Source organism: Calidris pugnax, unplaced genomic scaffold (genome assembly GCF_001431845.1).
Source record: "Calidris pugnax isolate Ruff unplaced genomic scaffold, ASM143184v1 scaffold20, whole genome shotgun sequence".
Lineage (NCBI taxonomy): Eukaryota > Metazoa > Chordata > Aves > Charadriiformes > Scolopacidae > Calidris > Calidris pugnax.
Genome location: NW_015094510.1, coordinates 15,766,087 through 15,784,339, shown reverse-complemented (window position 1 = coordinate 15,784,339; position 18,253 = coordinate 15,766,087). Strand labels below are relative to the sequence as shown.

General features: G+C 40.3%; 1 protein-coding gene across 1 annotated transcript in view; it reads right to left on the bottom strand.

The window, feature by feature from the left end:
* FNDC3A (fibronectin type III domain containing 3A) overlaps positions 1-18,253 on the bottom strand; it is a 125,726-nt gene that overhangs the window by 58,321 nt on the left and 49,152 nt on the right. The window lies entirely within an intron of this gene.

Sequence of the window (18,253 nt, the reverse complement as noted above, 5' to 3'; positions counted from 1 at the left end):
ATTTAAAAAAAAATTAACCAGCGGATATTTCTCCCCTTTTCTGTCAGTAAGCTCATACAAAAGCTTATGTTAAAACTTATTGACAGGTGTCAAGTCAACAGAAGTGTCCCAAGATGAAAAGACAACAGATGAGACTTATTTAAAACAGAAAAAAAAACCAAAACAAAAAAGTATTTGAAACAAACTGCTGAAACCAGATAGCACACAGCATTAAGAGCTGTAAAGAAAATAACTTACAAAATTGTTGCTCTGTTACTATGGTCTTATCACCTAAAGTGGTCTCAGTACCAGAGGAGTGGGAGATGGCAAACAGGACACTAAGTTAAGGTCCCAAGGGAAGGCTAATGTATTACAAACCAGTAAGTCTACTCCTACTAATGGGAAAAGTTGTGATATGGTGATGATCCTTGTACTGTGCAAACCGGAAAGAACAGAGTTCACAGACACCTAGATAAATATGACACAATGGGGAGGTGTTAAGGTGGCACTTGTAGATAAAGTACTGCCTGGAAAATGTGATACCTTCAAAGAGCACAGGGATGCTGTGACATACTTGGATTTTCAAAAAGCTTTTGACAATCTCTCTCAAAGACTCTTAAGGAAGCAATACTGCCTTTGGTTAAACTGGGAAAAGGGCTTTTCATAAATAACTAGCTGGCTTAAGAACAGGAAACAAAGAGAGTAAGTAATTGATCAGCTTTCAAAGTGCCTGGAGTGACCAAAGGAGTCCCACAGGCATGGAAAGAAGAACCTGTTCCATGTATTAACAAACCTTCTGGAAAAGGAGATGAACAGCAAGGTGACAAATCTTTGGTATGCTCTCAGAGAGCTGCAAAGGATCTCACAGTGCTCAATGACCAGATGACAAAAAAGCAGAAGCAGAGTTGATATGTGCAAAGCAATACACCTGGACAAAACCAGAAGTATTTATTTGCAGTAATAAGCCATAAATTAGCTGTAAATAAACAGACTACGGACTTACTGCATATATTTCTAAGGAAATACCAGCTGATTGTTGTTCAGTGGCATTCACAGAAAGAACAAGAACATTAAAAATCATTACTAATAGAACAGAGAACAAGCAGAAAACATCATTACACTATGGTATAAATTCACGTGTTAGCTCAGTATCTTGAGTGTTATAGGCAAGGTCACACACCTTTCAAAAACAACACACAGAACTAGAAAGAACAAAACAAAACAAAAAAAAAAAGAAAAAGATAAGTTTACAGTAGCTTTCTACCTGTTTATCAGGAAAGATTAAAGACTTGAATTCTTCCATCTGAAGATGACTAAAATGTAAAAGGACTAGCAGAAGAATACCAAAAGACCTATTAAAAAAACAAACCACAAACTGCCTAAAAATTGGAAGATAGATCATTTACAGTTTCTCCTGTGCAAGAACGAGAGAGATTAAATTAAAGCACCATGTAAATGGTTTAAAACAAATAAAGGAATTTCTCATGAAAGGTACAGCTAAATTGTATAACTCCTTGCTTCAAGACCATTGTGGAAACTAAAGGCTAAGTTCAGAAGAAATTGAACAAATTGAAAAAGGTAATCCATTAAGAGCTGTAAAAAATACAAGTATTACTTTTGGTTCAGGAAGCTAAGAAAGTTATATGCTCTCCGCTTTAGTATTTGATACTGGCCTCTATCAGAAAAAGCACACTGATAGAAGCTTCAAGAGGGACTGCCTACAGACAGCCTTACATTCTTGTGTTTAGAATACACAAGACAACAATCGCTGAAGTTTCAGTTTTTCTTTAATCATTAAACACAATATAATCTGACCATGTCCTATGCCAAGTGCATAGGGTTGAGATTCCGACACTCCAAGCCACATTCTCCAAATTTCCAATTCAGTCTAGTAAGGCTAACAAAAACACTGATCCAACTTTTAGAGAAGTTTCAATAATACTTCTGAAAGGGTGTTCATAGTTCCACATAATGTTTTATAAACTCAGTTAAGATCTGCAAATGGAAAGTACTAAGTAAATCCAAAGTATGGTCTATAAGATTAGCATACCTCATTCTGATAAGTATGAACTTGACAGAAAAATAAAGATAACTATGTCCCAATGCCAAGAGCAGGGAAAAGGAACAAAAAGCAGTCTTTAAAAAAGCAGCATGTAGTCCAACTCGATTACACACACTATATGGACTCCTTCAGAATAAGATACAGAAGTTTTGAAATGTATTACCTAAAAAGGATCACAGCTTTATTATTAAGTGTTAACCTGCAGCTGGGGGAGAAGGGAAAGAGGCTTTTAAAGAACAAGGTCTTAATTGAAAGATTAACTGAACTAAGTAACAGCAAAAATATAAGGACTACAGTAAATTATATCTTTTTACTCAGCTGAAGCTCAAAAACATTTCAGTGAAAGTTTCATTCAAGAAAAGATAAATATATACAGGAGAATGTAGATATATTTTCTTTCTAAAAAGACATGGAAGTGAAGTGAAAAGCAGCAAAAGAGAAGCTGAAAAAGTGCTTTAAAGTGTTAGCTTACAATAAGTTCAAAAAGGTAAACAGTAATGGAAGCATATTTATTATAAGTTGCAATTCAGCCAAATAATGGTTTCAATTCTTACAAGAGGGTCGATTATACACAGCTTGCATCTTGTACTGCTTACTTATAGTTTTTCCATCGTGAATACAAAAGACTGACACTTTTATTAATTTCACAATTTTAAACTATATAAGTTTCCAGTAAATTGAGACTTAGGACCACAGTTACTTGAACTTTTTACAGCAAACTCAATGTCTTCAGGGGATGAAGGAACTCTAACGTGAACAGCCTGTTTCTCTGTGAACTGGCGGGTATTTCTGTGTTTGGCTTCTCTGTTTTGTTTTGCTTTAAACGTCTAACAATCTTTTGAGAGCTTGCTTATTTAGTGCTTTAATCTCTCTGACAAACAAACAAAAAAAGCTGCTATCACCAACCAAGTACAAAGGTTGATGCGCAAAGCCATTTTCAGTACACCCATAATCTAGCAGACATAAAAATAAAGACATAAAGGCAACGTATGAACCTGAAAAATTATTACAGTGTTAGAACAGAGTTAAATTAGTAGTTTGAAAATTTACATCCCATCTTTAGCACTTTACAGTTCCAGAGCCAATGAAAATATATTTTTAATATTCAAGACGTAAGAGTGAACTCTAATTTACTTCTGATTAGATTTCCAAGTGACTGTGGAATGAAGTTAGTTTGCAGAGGAGCATTCATGAAAATGGAAAGCATAGGAAAAAAGTTGGCACTTTATATATTTTAATGAACATAGGGTTTCCACAGTGAAATTACTGATTTCTTGACAGAAAACATATTACTACCTGCAGAAATTAAAAAAGCTTTCTCCTATCTAAAGATAAAATGCTAATATCCTATAAAAACAAATAATTATTTTTGCCTTTTAAAAACAACTACTGTGAGGATCTTGGCTCTACTTCAGTGAAATACACTGCAAGAACTTTCATGCTTTTAGGTATCAGCTAGGCTGGTTCATGACAAAGCCAATGTGTTTCACCATGAGGTGAGACTGATTATAGTAAAGTACCATCAAACAGCAACATCAGGAATTCATGTTAAGCAAACATCTAATTTTCTGTATTGCACAAAAATAGAATTGGCTTTCTTTGAATCACTACATTATGAATGTTGATGACTGTTGTAAAAGGAGGTCTCGAATCTTCTATATACTTGCAAGTATACAAGTTCTCCCACATTAGAAGTGGAAAAGTATTGTGGGAGACAAAACACATAGCTGTGTTTCATACTTTATTCTTGAAAAATGATTCAGACGCGGTAAAGGTTTATTTAGTTCTCTGCTCCAAGAACCCAAGAAACAGATGTTTCACCACACTCTCAGTTTATTGTTGTCCTGCAATTTGCTATTTCACGACTATAAAAGGGAAAACTGTCTGTGGAAGTGTCTATGGAACAAAGTGTCTATGGAAGCGTTTTGTTCTAAGTTTAAAAATAAAAAATCAAGGTGCCTATCGAAGATGACATAAAACTTGGAATACGTGTCCTGAAACAGAAAAGACATAAAAAAAAAAAAATCCCAACAAGGTGAGGAATAGAGAAGTTGTGGTTGCCCCATCCCTGGAAGTGTTCAAGGCCAGGCTGGATGGGGCTTGGAGCAACCTGCTCTGGTGGGAGGTGTCCCTGCCCATGGCAGGGGGGTTGGAACTTCATGGACTTTTAGGTCCCTTCCAACTCTAACCATTCTGTGATTCTGTGAATACCTTCCCCCGGGCCCCAGGGGCAGCAGGTGAAGTTCTCCAACCCGCCCATCCGAGGAGACTGTAAAAACCTCACCGCGCTCATTACGGGTACCATTAACATGCAGCACAATTAAGCGCCGTGTAATCGCGACCAACCGATGCGAACACAGTAACTCCTGACAACGCGAGGAGACCGCCCGCCCGACAGACACACGCTTTCCTTCTCTTTTAACCATTCAGCATCGCTCCGTTTCAGGCCGGAGAGAGGAGCTCCCCGCCCGGAGCCGATGCTCTTCCGGGGCAGTCACCGCCCATCGCCCCGCTCTTATAAAACCCGGGCTCGCCATGGCCTCCCAGCCCGCGCCCCCGCCGCTCCCTTCGCCCTGCCCGGGCCACCGCACCTCACCCCGGGGCTGGCCCGCCCCCCCCCCCCCCCCATCACCGAGATCGGGGTTTAGCGGCGCTCGGATTCCCCCCGCGTTTTGTTTTATATTAATTTATTTTATTTGCGGCCACCGCAGCTCTTCCCCCATCCGCCGCGGTGCCGCGCCCCGCTGTCGTGTTTCACCGGGGAGACCTTACCGCTCATTTCGGGCCGGGCGGCGGGCCGGGGCCGTGGCCGGAGCCGGGGCCGGGCGGCTGCTGGGCGGCAGGCGGGGCGGAGGCGGCTCCCTCAGGTGCGCGGCTGCCCGCTCCGCTCCGCTCCGTTCCGCTCCGCCCCGCGGCCCGCTCCGCGCCCCTCCGCTCCGCTCCGCCCTGCCCGGGCCGAGTGGCGGCGGGGACCCGGGCCAGCAGCCGCCTGGGCACAAGGCGGCCCCGGGGCTTCAAGGAGCGGGCAGGGAGGGTGTTGCGGGGGCGACATCCCCGGCGAGGGTGGCTGCCTTCGCCATCCCGCTCTGGCCGTGACTTGGAGCCGACCGATCGTCATTGGCTGGTGCGGCCCAAGTTCTTTAGCGGCGAGCTTTGGCGTTAATTAGCATAATTAAGTTATAAAGGGATTACTCCAGCCGCGATCCTTCCGTAGGATTTACCTTGAGCTGAACTGCTAATCAGTTTACACCTGGGGAAGGAGGCGCGGGCAGGGAGCTCTGCTCGCAAACACACACACTTTGGGGCACGGCGCTGAGGAAAGCTGCAGTGACTTTGATACTAATCCGTGTGGATACTGCGGCTCATGAAGGCGGCTATACTTAGCATTAGCCTAATGCGAACGGGCGATGAATCACCGCTATCCCCAGGAGGAAATAGCACGCGGGATTTACTGCAGCACATTAGGTTAACTATGGCTCTATAACCGAACACCCACACTTTGACATCACGCCGGCGATGATATGCATCGCTGACGCAAGCGCTGACAGGATCAAACACAAAGGCCAGGGCAGCTGAAACAATAGAGCGCGGGGCTGACGTAGCAGCACACCCCTCCGACACCGACGGGCTGCAGTCGATCAATAGTCCCAGATGCCACAAATAGTCACCCCGCTCTTATGGCTTTTACATAATGGCTGAGACTTCAAAAGTTTTATTTTGGGCTCCCCGGCAGCTACAATTAATTACAAAAAAAACCAGTAACAACAACCACCACTGCATCAATTGGTCTACATTTGTCTTCTAAGCTGTGCCTGGAAAATATTGCCAAATTAGTACTTTAGGTTAAAAAAAACCAAAAAAAACCTGTCAAAAAGAATCAGCAGCTTTACATTTATTAGGTGCAACATAATCAAGGCAAGTAATAAGAAAGAAGAGAAGCAATCACAGAACTTACTGCTAGGCCCGAGCTGGGGAGCGGGCACAAGAAGGACCAGCGAGACGCTGCAAGGACACAGGCGAGCAGAGACTTCAGTCCGCAAGGCTGGCAATGTAACGTCTTCCTTATGCTCTAAATTCATCCTGACAAAACAATCCCTTCCCCCATCCATCTGTCTACTTCTGCCATCAAGGCTGGGGAACAGCAGCTGACAAAGCAGCAACATCAATTTAAATATATTAATTGGCTACAAAAATCTATCGGTAGACTGCAGGCTGGCAAATGCAAGGGAAAACTGAAGGTAAAACGGCCACATAGTTCCTTTCAAAAGGGGAAAAAAGCATCAGTTTCCTCCACAGAGACTTTGGAATAATGGATAAAAGAGCAGAAAGCTATGAAGCCTAACTACAGTATTTCTAAAGATTACATCCTAATGAGATCCTGATCTTTCCCATGAAACCATACATATGTATTCAGGGGAGAAAAAAAAAAAAGGATGTGAAGTCTCTTCTCAGACAATGTACAGGGATGACAGGTTCCTATAGCACTTTATCATTACTACAGCTATCGGTTTTCTTTTATAATGACCTCACCTATGTTCAAAGGAAAAAGGTGACAATGGTTTCTATGTTTAAATGTTAAACGTACTTTCATTTCACTTGTTTCTAAACAACGACCATTGTGCAGTTTTGTGATTTAAAAAGACTACAACCCCACATCTTAGAGCAGCTTCACCAACATGAGAAGTTAAACTTGGGAGCTTGCAGGAGGATGATTTTAGTCTGTTGAGATAGATTAAAACACGTGTTGTTGAAGTTTCTGAAGAAGCAATTGTGTGGCACAGTGATCAACTCTATCCTGCTTTGTTAACAAAAAGTACCAATGAATCAAAGATGTTAATGTGGGAATACAAAACAGACTTTGTACCCTGCAACAGAGATCTTTGCGTTGCTCCATTTTGTTTGCTGTTTTAAGTTTAGACTTAAGTCAATTATTTAGTAACTCTGTGGAAGAGTCATGTCAAAAAACTGTTCTCTCTCCCTTGAAGTCTTCCAATTTAAATATCAGGTGAACCATAAATCATTGCATTTCAAATGTGATAAACCATTCTTAACACAAGAGAAGCTTTGATGAAAATGTTTTTATTCTTAGCAGGAAAAATAATCTGCACTCCTAATCTAACTGCATTGCGTATTTGCGTATTTTTTTCCTCAAGGAGAGCCTAATTTCCTAGCACTTACGCTAAGCAGTATTGATCCATGACTTTTTCAGACTAATATTTAATATTTGTGCATACTGCTTAATCATGTTCCATTTGATTCACAACACTCGGGATGAACTACAATTTAATCATGTAACAGTTGTTACCGCTAGAATTTGTTCTTTTCTAACTGGAATTATTTTTTTGGCCATATAGCCCTACAGACTGGAAAGTTTATAAATTTAAGCATTACTACTGATAGTTGGTTGCGGCTAAGAGATGAACAATGCAAGTGAGACTCAACAGTTGGCAGTTTTTGGTGTGTAGACAGTGGCTTCTACAAAAAAGCACGTTGATACAGAGAAGAGAGATCTTGAAGGGAACAAGCACTAATTTCAACTTCCACTCCCGTCTGGTTGTGCCAAAAATGAAATTATGTAGTATAATTACTTGTAAAGGCCTTTTTGGCATCATTATATTCAAATTTTTATACTAACAAATTTTTTTTTCTGAGCATATTTACTTGGCTACATTGATTGGAAACTAGAGTGTAAAATTATCTGGCACATTCTTCTGTCTCCGAGCTTCCGTACAGAGAAGTCCCCCCTCTTTTGTGCAAATTTCTTAATATTCCTCCCTCAAATGTTTATACATATTAAACATATGTGTGCATGTGTATATATATCTACATACAGATTATGGCTTGAATATGACTTATTGAAAATTACTTATAGGATTATGATACATTAAGAAAATCAATACCATACATATAAATGCTGAAACAATGTTACCAAATTCTAGGGTATTTTGAAACTATGGATAAAAATACACAGAAGGTTCTATAGATATAATAGAATTCTGTTTGTGCAAACTGTAATTGAGTATTACAACACATATAGTGTCAGAAACTCAAGCAAGAAATTAATACCAGAAAAGACTGCCAAGAGAAAATTTGGTGCCCAACTCAAATATTTATTTCTATCCAAGGCAGACACCTCTGAAGATGTACTACTCTGAGTTCCTGGAATCTACTAATAACGTGTACTTTCATTTGAAAACCTCCAAGTTGTTTAGGCTTCAAGCTAATTATATAAACAAATACAATGCAGATTCAAATGGTCCACTTAAAATAAAACCAAAGAAGAAGAAAAATTATTATGATTATAAGCAGCTGAAGTCCTAATATCTAAAATAAATACCACACACTTCTTTAAAGAGAGGGACCACTTTGGGAGTGGTAATTTCTAACTGCAAGACATAAAACTAAGTTAGCAGGACATGAGATGTCTCAGCTTTCCAGGCATCTCATAATCCAAGATTTGATGTGATTTAGCAGAAACAGGGAAAACTAGGTAAATATACTGGCTTCACAACTAGAGTTCTAATGTGCAAAACCAGGACTAAATCCTGTTCTTAGTAAAGGTAAAAGGTTAACAATAACTGGCAATTAAAAAAACAAAACAAAACAAACCCCAAAAACCCAAACCCCCTCACACTCAACAGCTCTGTCCCACTGAAATTTTACTCTCTTAGATATAATTCTTGCATCAGGTAAGTTTGCTGTTTTGGAGAGATTAAAAGGTCTTCTGTAAAAATGCTATAACAATACAAAGAAATGGAGAGACTTCAGTCCCACAGGACTTTCTCTCTTCACGCTCACCACATACAACTATTTTTATGCCTACATTAGAAGCATTCACTTGTGTCCGCCAACAAAGACTCTACCAACATTGCAGTTCCACAAACAAATGTTCAGATGTAGGTTTCCAAACTATGAAATAAATTTTCAGTAACACTTTATTGCATGGTTTTGTTTCACATCATTAGTGAAGAAAACAATCCCTGAAGCTGACAATTCAAAAGGTGACATTCGGTAAGGTGAAATCCTTCTGTCATGACACACACTGTAGGGAAGAAGCCCCAGGCAAATTACACAATCTTCACACGACAAAAATGAGACATAAGACCAAACTGAAAACATCTGATGTTACACACCTTACGCTTTACAGCATCTAAAGCAAACACTTGGCTTCAGCAGGGTGATTCACTGCCTGCCTCCTGGGGACAGCTCTGTGCTTCTGCACATTTATCAGAGAGCCACCTCATACCAAACGAGGTGCTAGAGCGTGTCCAGAGAAGGGCAACGAAGCTGGTGAGGGGTCTGGAGAGCAAGTCTTATGAGGAGAGGCTGAGGGAGCTGGGGTTGTTCAGCCTGAAGAAGAGGAGGCTGAGGGGAGACCTTATCACACTCTATAACTATCTGAAGGGAGGGTGTAGAGAAGCGGGGGTCGGTCTCATCTCCCAAGTCACAGGTGACAGGACAAGGGGAAATGGCCTCAAGTTGCACCAGGGGAGGTTTAGATTAGATATTAGAAAAAAATTCTTCACGGAAAGGGTTATCCAGCATTGGAACAGGCTGCCCAGGGAAGTGGTTGAGGCACCATCCCTGGAGGTTTTCAAAAGATGGGTTGACATGGTCCTCAGCAATATGGTTTAGTGGTGGGGTGTGGTTTGTTTGTGTGTTGGTTTTTTTTGGGGTTTTTTTTTTTTTTTTTGGTCAGAGTTAGGTTGATGATTGGACTAGATGATCTTTAAGGTCCCTTCCAACCTAGACAATTCTATGACACAAATCATTAAGTACAGACAGCGTGTCCTCAAGTAGATACCTGGCTCAGACCTGCTCTAGTCACTCTTCTGTCCCATTTCAGTAGAATACATCAAGTTTTGTGAGAGTAGATTCCTAGTCAGGAAAAGAAGGTTTTCCTATTCAGTTGGTAGGTAGGCTAAATTCTGTGCTATGCTCAAGCAGATTAATCCCACAGCTTGCCCCGATCTAGGAGAACACCAAACTATGGAATAACACCAGCCACTGGTGCTGAAGATGGACCACTAGAAACTCGAACGCAATACATTAAGCTCTTGTCCATGCTGGAGATGCTTAACATCTTTAATCCAAGAACTTTTAATGGGAAATACAGAGCCAGCCTTTAAAACAGGAACACAGGACTTCACCTAAATCATGCAGGAATCCTTATTACACTGACAGAAAAAAAAAAAAAGAAAAAAAAAAACAAAAAAAGAGACTGCCTTCTCATGCAGTTTTCCTCTGGAATCTTATCTTTTTATGAGATGAAAATGCCCATCTCCTAAAGAGGACATGAAAAAAAGCCTAAACTCAGAATACCGCAGTGCCTCATGGCTAGGGGGCTCTGCTGGAATTGGGAGCTACAGATTCAGATTCTGTGGTACCTCATAGAGCTAAAAACCTCAGATCTCAATTCTGGGCAAGTGCTTTAGCCAATTTCCCGCTGCTGATACTGTTCACATTTGGGGATGAACTTAATATAGCCTCAGTAAACAAAGAGCCTATCTTTCTTTTTGGGGGAGAGAGAAAGGCAACATTTGTTTACTGTCTCCGTCGTCTCTATTTTGGCCTGTTTTTGATGGTTGGCCTCTGGCTGTCCCCCCACGACCTCATGTTTTGTACAATTACAGGCATGTAGGGAATGCCATGGTCATGTCGTGGTCAGAACAGGAGAAGCAATGGATTCAATGTGCTTGCTAGGATTAGGTCATGATGCAGCGGGTGACCTGGGCTGCGTCTGAGACTTCTGCAGCTAAAAGCTTCTGAAGTTAGAACTAAGGTGGAATCCAGACACCCAGAACGTGACCCTTTGTGATTACAGTCCATCACAGACATACTTTTTATATCTTTTCACCAATAATGAGACAAGCCTATGAAGGCAGCTACAATAGGGAAAGTTCTGAAGACAATGGAAATAAAGGTTGTGCTGGAGAACTACTGATCTTGAAAATTCTTAGTAACATTGCACCTGACATTATAAATACTGAGATATTTAGATTAAGACTTCCAATTCTGCTGATGACTTAACGATCAACACACAAGAACTTTCATGTTCAAAAAGCTTGGTCCCAAATTAATTAACCCAAAATCAGGGTACACCTAAAAAACCCTGATGTTCTCAGACTTTGCAACACAGAAAGGCACCAGGCTTACTACTGACACATGCAGCCTCTTCTGTAGTGAAATGTTTCTACTATTGTACAGATCACTAAACACCTTCAACCAATTCCCACCGCAAACCTCACGTTTTACTGTTGAAAGCAATCTCAAAGTTTTTTTCAGGGTATAGCTTAGCTGAAAAAAAAAAAATCCCCACAGGCTAACTAATAAAGGCTTTTGAAAAATTTATTTCTATCTTTTAAACTTGTTTTAGCATTTGAAATTTGGTCTTTTGGGTGTTTTATGTGACAAAAGCTCCTTGACTCTTCACAATGAACTCTCTACAGATCCCTTCAACAAGGAATTACTTTCTTCAAATCCCAAGCAAGTTATCACACAGGACAAGTATGTAAGCTCAAACATTAAGAGCATCTGTGACAAAGGTGGTTGTTGATAAAAAGCTTTCAACAACACTAATAAATATGTATTATCAGAAAGAAAGTATCTGGTAAAGCAGTGAACAGGGACCAGACACAACGATAAGCCTATGCTGTTGCATAGGCTCTTCAAATTCAATTTGTTCTGTAACCAAATACATTTTAGAAAGTAATGTACCCAACTGCTTTGCCAGCCAAAATGAACTCAGAGCCAGAAAGAACTATGTAAGGAACCTACTTACCTGTGCCAAACAAGGGGCCAGGGATGAAACAACTAAAATGGCTCAGACATATAGAAGCTGTCATTCCAAACCAGAAGGGAAAAAAGACACATGCATACAGTGGAGCTCCTTGCCATACATTATGTATGGATCAATATATCCCTCTACTAAGGAGGTGAGACAAGAAAATTGCTTAATAGCTGGAAAGTAAACGTGTTCTTTGTGCAGAAACCTATTTATTGCTTCACTACTGTCTGGATGCAGGAGATTTAAATTTTCCATTGCTGGACCACCAGGGCTCAAGGACTGAAAAAGACCTCATGAATCAAGTCTATTCACCTGTAATTGCTGCTTCATTTCTCTCCTCCATTATCATACATCAAGATCCATCACAAATGGATCCTACATAAAAGCATCAAGACCAATCTTAAACCAGTCATTTCTTTTACCTATACATCTCCCACCGGAGAGCTGTTCTAGGGCACAACTCTCCTATGTAGCCAGAAGGTTTCTTGAAATTAGATAAAAGTTATGCATAGCCATTTGACATCCAGCTGGGCTCTAAACCAGCTCTGGCATTAACTTTTTTTTTTTTTAAATCCCTGGTGTTTACTTACCTATTCCTTACAAACCTCATTTTTAGCCAAACCAACCAAGCTCTTCTACTCTTTTTTTATAAAATAAGCTCCTCATTCTCCTGAATATCCTAATAGCTCTTTCCTACAACACTTGGAATCAGCTTCATGTCATCTTTTGTGAACATAAAATTACAGTTGAGATCTCAGCAGAACCCTATAAAATGCTACTAAACGTCTCAAGCTGTACTAGCAACAACTGCCCAGATGTATTTTATGATCACAATAACCTTTCCAGATACATTATACTAGAGATAATACTTACCTTGTGAGTCAAATAGCTTGCCTGCTTCCTCCTCCTCAAGTTTCAAGTGAGGAGATCCCCATTTATAATTTATTAATCTTATGCATGACCTTGCGTTGTATATAACTGTATTTCACCTGGTTCAGGGGTACCATTCAAACAACAATACTTTAGACAGCCAATGCATGTTCTGTTGATCTTTTACCATTTCCGGAATCCACATTTTCTATGCCACTGGAGTTGTTTGGATGATCAGCTTTGTTGAAATGCAAAGTGTTTCTAGAATATCTCAGAAGCTGAAAGACACCCGAGTGAACTGGTCACTGAGTGATTAAGAAGGGATATATTTACATTCTAGGCTAGCTGTGCATCATGCTTTAGCATTCAATCGTTTCCTATTTCATTCACAATTTAGAACATGAAAAAAACGATTAAGGTTATATTGACTCTGTTGAAGCTCTTTAGAGATAGAGATCAAAAAACATTCTGTACTATGCTTTGAATTTTGCAGCATGGACACAGGCAACATGTAAGTATCTGGCCTCAAGGCTCCACTGCATACCCGCAATTCTTTACAACTGCATTCTCGTGTTCTTCTAGTTACTTCCCACTGGCCTTCATATCCCCCAAAGCTATATCCTACAAAGATACAGCCTTACCTTCTTTTTCTATGTAGCACGTTCCCAGGCACTTGAGACCTCCCATTCAGCTCTCTGAAGCTGCACAGATATGTCTACCTGCCAATATCCAAACACAGCAGCACACCACCACCATACAATAAGAAGATCCAGCAACGTACATTTACGTGCTTCTGAAAAAAATCCCAAACCCAACACCCTTCTATTTAACTGCTGTCAACAACATGGGACTGGACTCTTTCCCATCAAAAATAACGGATCTATTTTTCAGATGAGAGGATGAGGCTTGGTGACTGAAAAAAAAAGACAACATACTGAAATTCTAGGAACATAATGGACAGTTGGAACGCTGTTATGAGCAAATCAGTGCTCTGGATGGTATTTTAAAGACCTGTCAGAGGATAAATTGGGGAAACAACCTAGAGATAAAGCTGTGTGGGCATATGAACAAGACTCCTAGTCTAGTCTAGTATTTCTCATGTTTTTGCTGGAAAGGAATGCAAGGAAACTTGAGAGTGCATATAGCTGCAATTACAAGAAAGATAGGGTATTTCCAGGGTACATTTTCCTCCTTTTTATGCAATCTTTCTTTGCGTAAGAATTAGAAGGGTGCAGTAAGCATAAAACCACACCTTTTACAAATAGTTTTTTGAAAAGGCTACATGCACATCATGTCAGATCTAAAACCTGTGTAGAAAAGCACTGTTTTAACACACACGGGCCAGAAGTCCACAGTAAAAAGCAATCAAACCATCAATAACCAGTCTCAAAACCTCATGCTTGGCAGTCCTCTTGTACCCACCTGCAGTATAAGTTGGATAAACAAGCGGAAGTTAGGCTCACAGCAGCCAGTCCTCTGCATCTCAGTTCAGCTTTTGCTGATACTCACTTTTATTTTTCACCTCTCTTAGCAGGTGATTTTTAAAACTCATCCATGCTGGAAGAATTTTAACTGATTCCAGTTGCTCAGACTGCCCTTGTAACTTAACTATGTTCACTCATTGATGCATTGGTTAGTCACCAGATCCTCCCCAAAATTGGACTGCCAGCAGTGTCACACTAAATCAGAGGTAGTCACTCTGCTTTTGACCCCTTACTATCCAATTCAGGAAAAAAAATTCTCTAAAAAAAAAAAAGTTTAGCTTCTCAAATACCCAAACTCATCTTGGGTTCTAGGCACTCCAAGGATCTGCCTACAAGACGGCGTTATTTGTATGTACTATCTTTTGGAAAATAAGAGTAAAAAGTCAGATGAGAATTCAGATTTAAATCTGAATTTAAAAGCTAGGTAAGATTAATCTTAGGGTTTTTTTTTAAATCAAACAAAACAATTCTGTGACTGATCACATATTGAGAAACAAAATATATGGAAAGCATAACAAAAAGTAAGAATAAATGCAAACTTAAAGTATGTTTCATGTAATTTTCTAAACCTACCTGCTACTTAAAGAGTTTTACTAAGAGGTCTCTTGGCTGCATAAACAGTAAGAGCTAACTCTGTCAAGGGAGCGGTGCTTTTCACCACACAACTCCTTCAAGGCTAAAGCAGTTGAGGATGTAACACAGTAGCACTTCACTTAAATGCTGCGTTTCAAGAGACTACCTTAAATGCAACTCATGGGAAAAACAGAGCAAAAGAGACGACTGTAATCTTCAACTTCCATTCTGATTCTTAGAGGAGAAAGCTGCAGTATCATTAAGTCACAGCTCCTGGACCTAACAGTTCTTTCCCTGCCCTCTTCCTGCAAATTTGATTGCTTGCTTTAGTAGCTTGGTTTTGGTTTTTGGTTAGTTTTTGGAACCAGCTTGCTAAAGCTGCGTTTTACAAGTAGGGCTTTCCCCACTTTGGGACTTTTGGGACTTTGTTTCAACCTGTGGTCCTGTTGTGGTCTTTGCACAGCACAGTCCTACTTCAAATGGCCTGTCCGTATTTCAGAAGATTTTTCTATGATTGTTGCAATACTTCATTATGAAGCGGGCATTTTGAGAAATACTCACTATCCTACTCACAGTAACTTCTTCACATCTTGTTCAAACTACAATTAACTCCATATTAACTCCTTTTAAGAATTATTAATGAAGCAGTAATACAGACTATCGGTTTGGAATTCATAGTTCTTATTGCAGCTTTCTTTAGTTGCCTTGGAAGGCACATCCATTCTACATTTGAATACAAATGTCAAAATCATCCAAGGGAAACACAATATACATGGTATTTATGAAGATGACCCATATCTAGGGCACCAAAAGGAAAGGAAAAATGAAACTGCTGGAAAATGGGCTGGAAAAACAAATTGAGAATGAGCACAGGAGATTAAACCATGTGCTAAAAGAACAGTTGATTAATCGAAAGGGAAGGAAGGTGTAGTCAGCTTTTCTAGCAGCTCTAATACCATTAAGTTGAGACCCATCTACAAGTTATTGGACGCTGCACAACCACTTGAAAAAATCCGAGGCTCTTTGGATGGTGTCCTTGGGCACGTGCTCTAGACAACTGCATTTTCTAGAAAGTTTTTTGCAGTGTGAGAAAGAGCTTCTCTTTAGCAAAAAGAGAACAAGAACAGCACTGTGGATAGCTGTATTTACTACCAGTGAATTTGGCCCTTCCAACTTTGTTTGAAACTCCATAAAATTACGCTGTTTCTTAATGGTTTTAAATGGATGAACTTCTGTGCTTGTAATTGGTCTTTAACTCACATTACACAGTAGCTGTTTATATTTGTGCACAGCTAGACTATATGTTTGTAATGACCTTGTTATCTTGTTCCTCTTCTTCCTTTCCCTCATTTGGATAATAAACCGCTTTAGATGTAAAACAGATTGCTGAATGTCTGCAAAAGGAAGAAGGGGAAGGGAAGTTACATTACCATGATTTTAATGAAGTTGAAGAGTGTCATGAACATGTAAGTCATGCAAGCTGACAAAACCTCAGTCATTTAACAGACAGTCAAAAAAAGACAACTATAATCATTTACTATTAATAACATATGCACAGCCATATCTATCAAGCCATGCGCTACTGATTCATCCATTAGAAAAAAACCAAAACTAAGAACAGAATAAAAAAAGTCCCTGGATTCAAAGTTGCAACATTCAGCTAGATATTACATTCTGGCAAGAAAAGTGTACTTGGATCTACGCAGACAATACAGTAGCCTTGCAGAGGTGAAAATGAAAGAAAGGGACACTAACCACCTGGTCTTTTTCTTTTGCTACCTTGGCCCTCTGTCTACACAATAATTTTAAGCCTCAAAGGAGAAGGCATGGAGGCCAAGCAACATCAGGCCCTGTAAGCTGCTGGTATGGCTGCGGCAGCCTGGACATGCTCTATCCTCTGGAGCTTGCTCTGTCTTGCGGAACTCTGGAAAGATAATGGCCACAGCCACACACAGCTGCTCCACAGCCACAAAGATTTTGGTTTCATGGAATCACGGAATTGTCAGAGTTGGAAGGGACCTCCAGAGATCATCTGGTCCAACTCCCCTGCTAAAGCAGGAGCACCTAGAGCACATTACTCAGGACTGCATCCAGGCGAGTCTTGAAGATCTCCAGAGAAGGGGGCTCCACGACCTCCCTGGGCAGCCTGTTCCAGGGCTCTGTCACCCTCACCGTAAAGAAGTTTTTCCTCATATTTGAATGGAACTTCCTATGTTCCAGCTTGAGCCCATTGCCCCTTGTCCTATCACTGGAGTCCAGCTCCAACATCCTTCAACTCACCCTTTAGATACTTATAAATAAGGTCTCCCCTCAGTCTTCGCTTGTCCAGGCTAAAGAGTCCCAGCTCCTTGAGCCTTTCCTCGTAAGGGAGGTGCTCCAATCCCTTAATCATCTTTGTTGCCCTACGCTGGACTCTCTCCAGTAGTTCCCTGCCCCTCTTAAACTGGAGGGCCCAGAACTGGACACAGTATTCCAGTTGTGGCCTCACCAGTGCAGAGTAGAGAGGGAGAATGACCTCCCTCGACCTGCTGGCCACACTCTTCCCTATGCAGCCCAGGATTCCATTGGCCCTCTTGGCAACAAGGGCACATTGCTGGCGCATGGAAAGTGTGCTACCTACCAGGACTCCCAGATCCTTTTCCTCAGTAGTGCTTCCCAGAAGATCCATCCCTAACCTCTATTGGTTTCCTTCTCTGCCACCCTTCACAACTACTGCGTGCCTGACAGTGGTCCACAAGATAAGGCAGCTGTGACTACTTTTTTAAACAGCAAAGTAAACCAAAAGTAATTCAAAGCTATTTCTTTGTTAACAGTAATTCTTTGATAGAAGTCCGAATGCTTTCAAAGCTACAGCTATAAATCAAGGATGTAGCAAAACAACTTGAGTCTCACAGGGTAGAACGATAAAGAAGCTTCCTGGGCTCTTGGGGTCTTATCTAACAACCTGTAGCATTTTCCAACAGATGACACACCAGCCTGTATTCATACTGTACATATGGTAAAAGAGGATTTAACAAAAGTCCTTGATGCACAGAGTTCTAGCCTTTCCATTTTTATGAAACCCAGTGCAAAGTCAACTTAAAAACACTAAGTTTAAGTTTCTATAAAATAAAAGCATCATTTGTTTAAAAAGTATTAATGAGTGAAATTGAGAAGCTTCTTTCTCTATTTAATAAGCTAGCAATCTTCATGAAATGCTATTATTTCAATCAATCAAATTGTATCCAATTAAGATACAGAAAAAGCTTTCAGCAGAAGTCATTCTAAATGCTAGGATATTAAGTGAAAATACTAAGTAAAATATTTTTCAAACTTCTCCGCCTGCATCTCTGATCTTGGATTGACTTCAAACTGCTAACTACTTACACTAGACAAATTTTCTACTTACATTAGAAACCAAGAAGAGATCCTACCTAAATCTTCTCCCCATAAAGCAAGTAGTACGGGGCTATTTCTTTCCCATCAACAGCACAGTCAGGGAAGAAAACATATAAACTG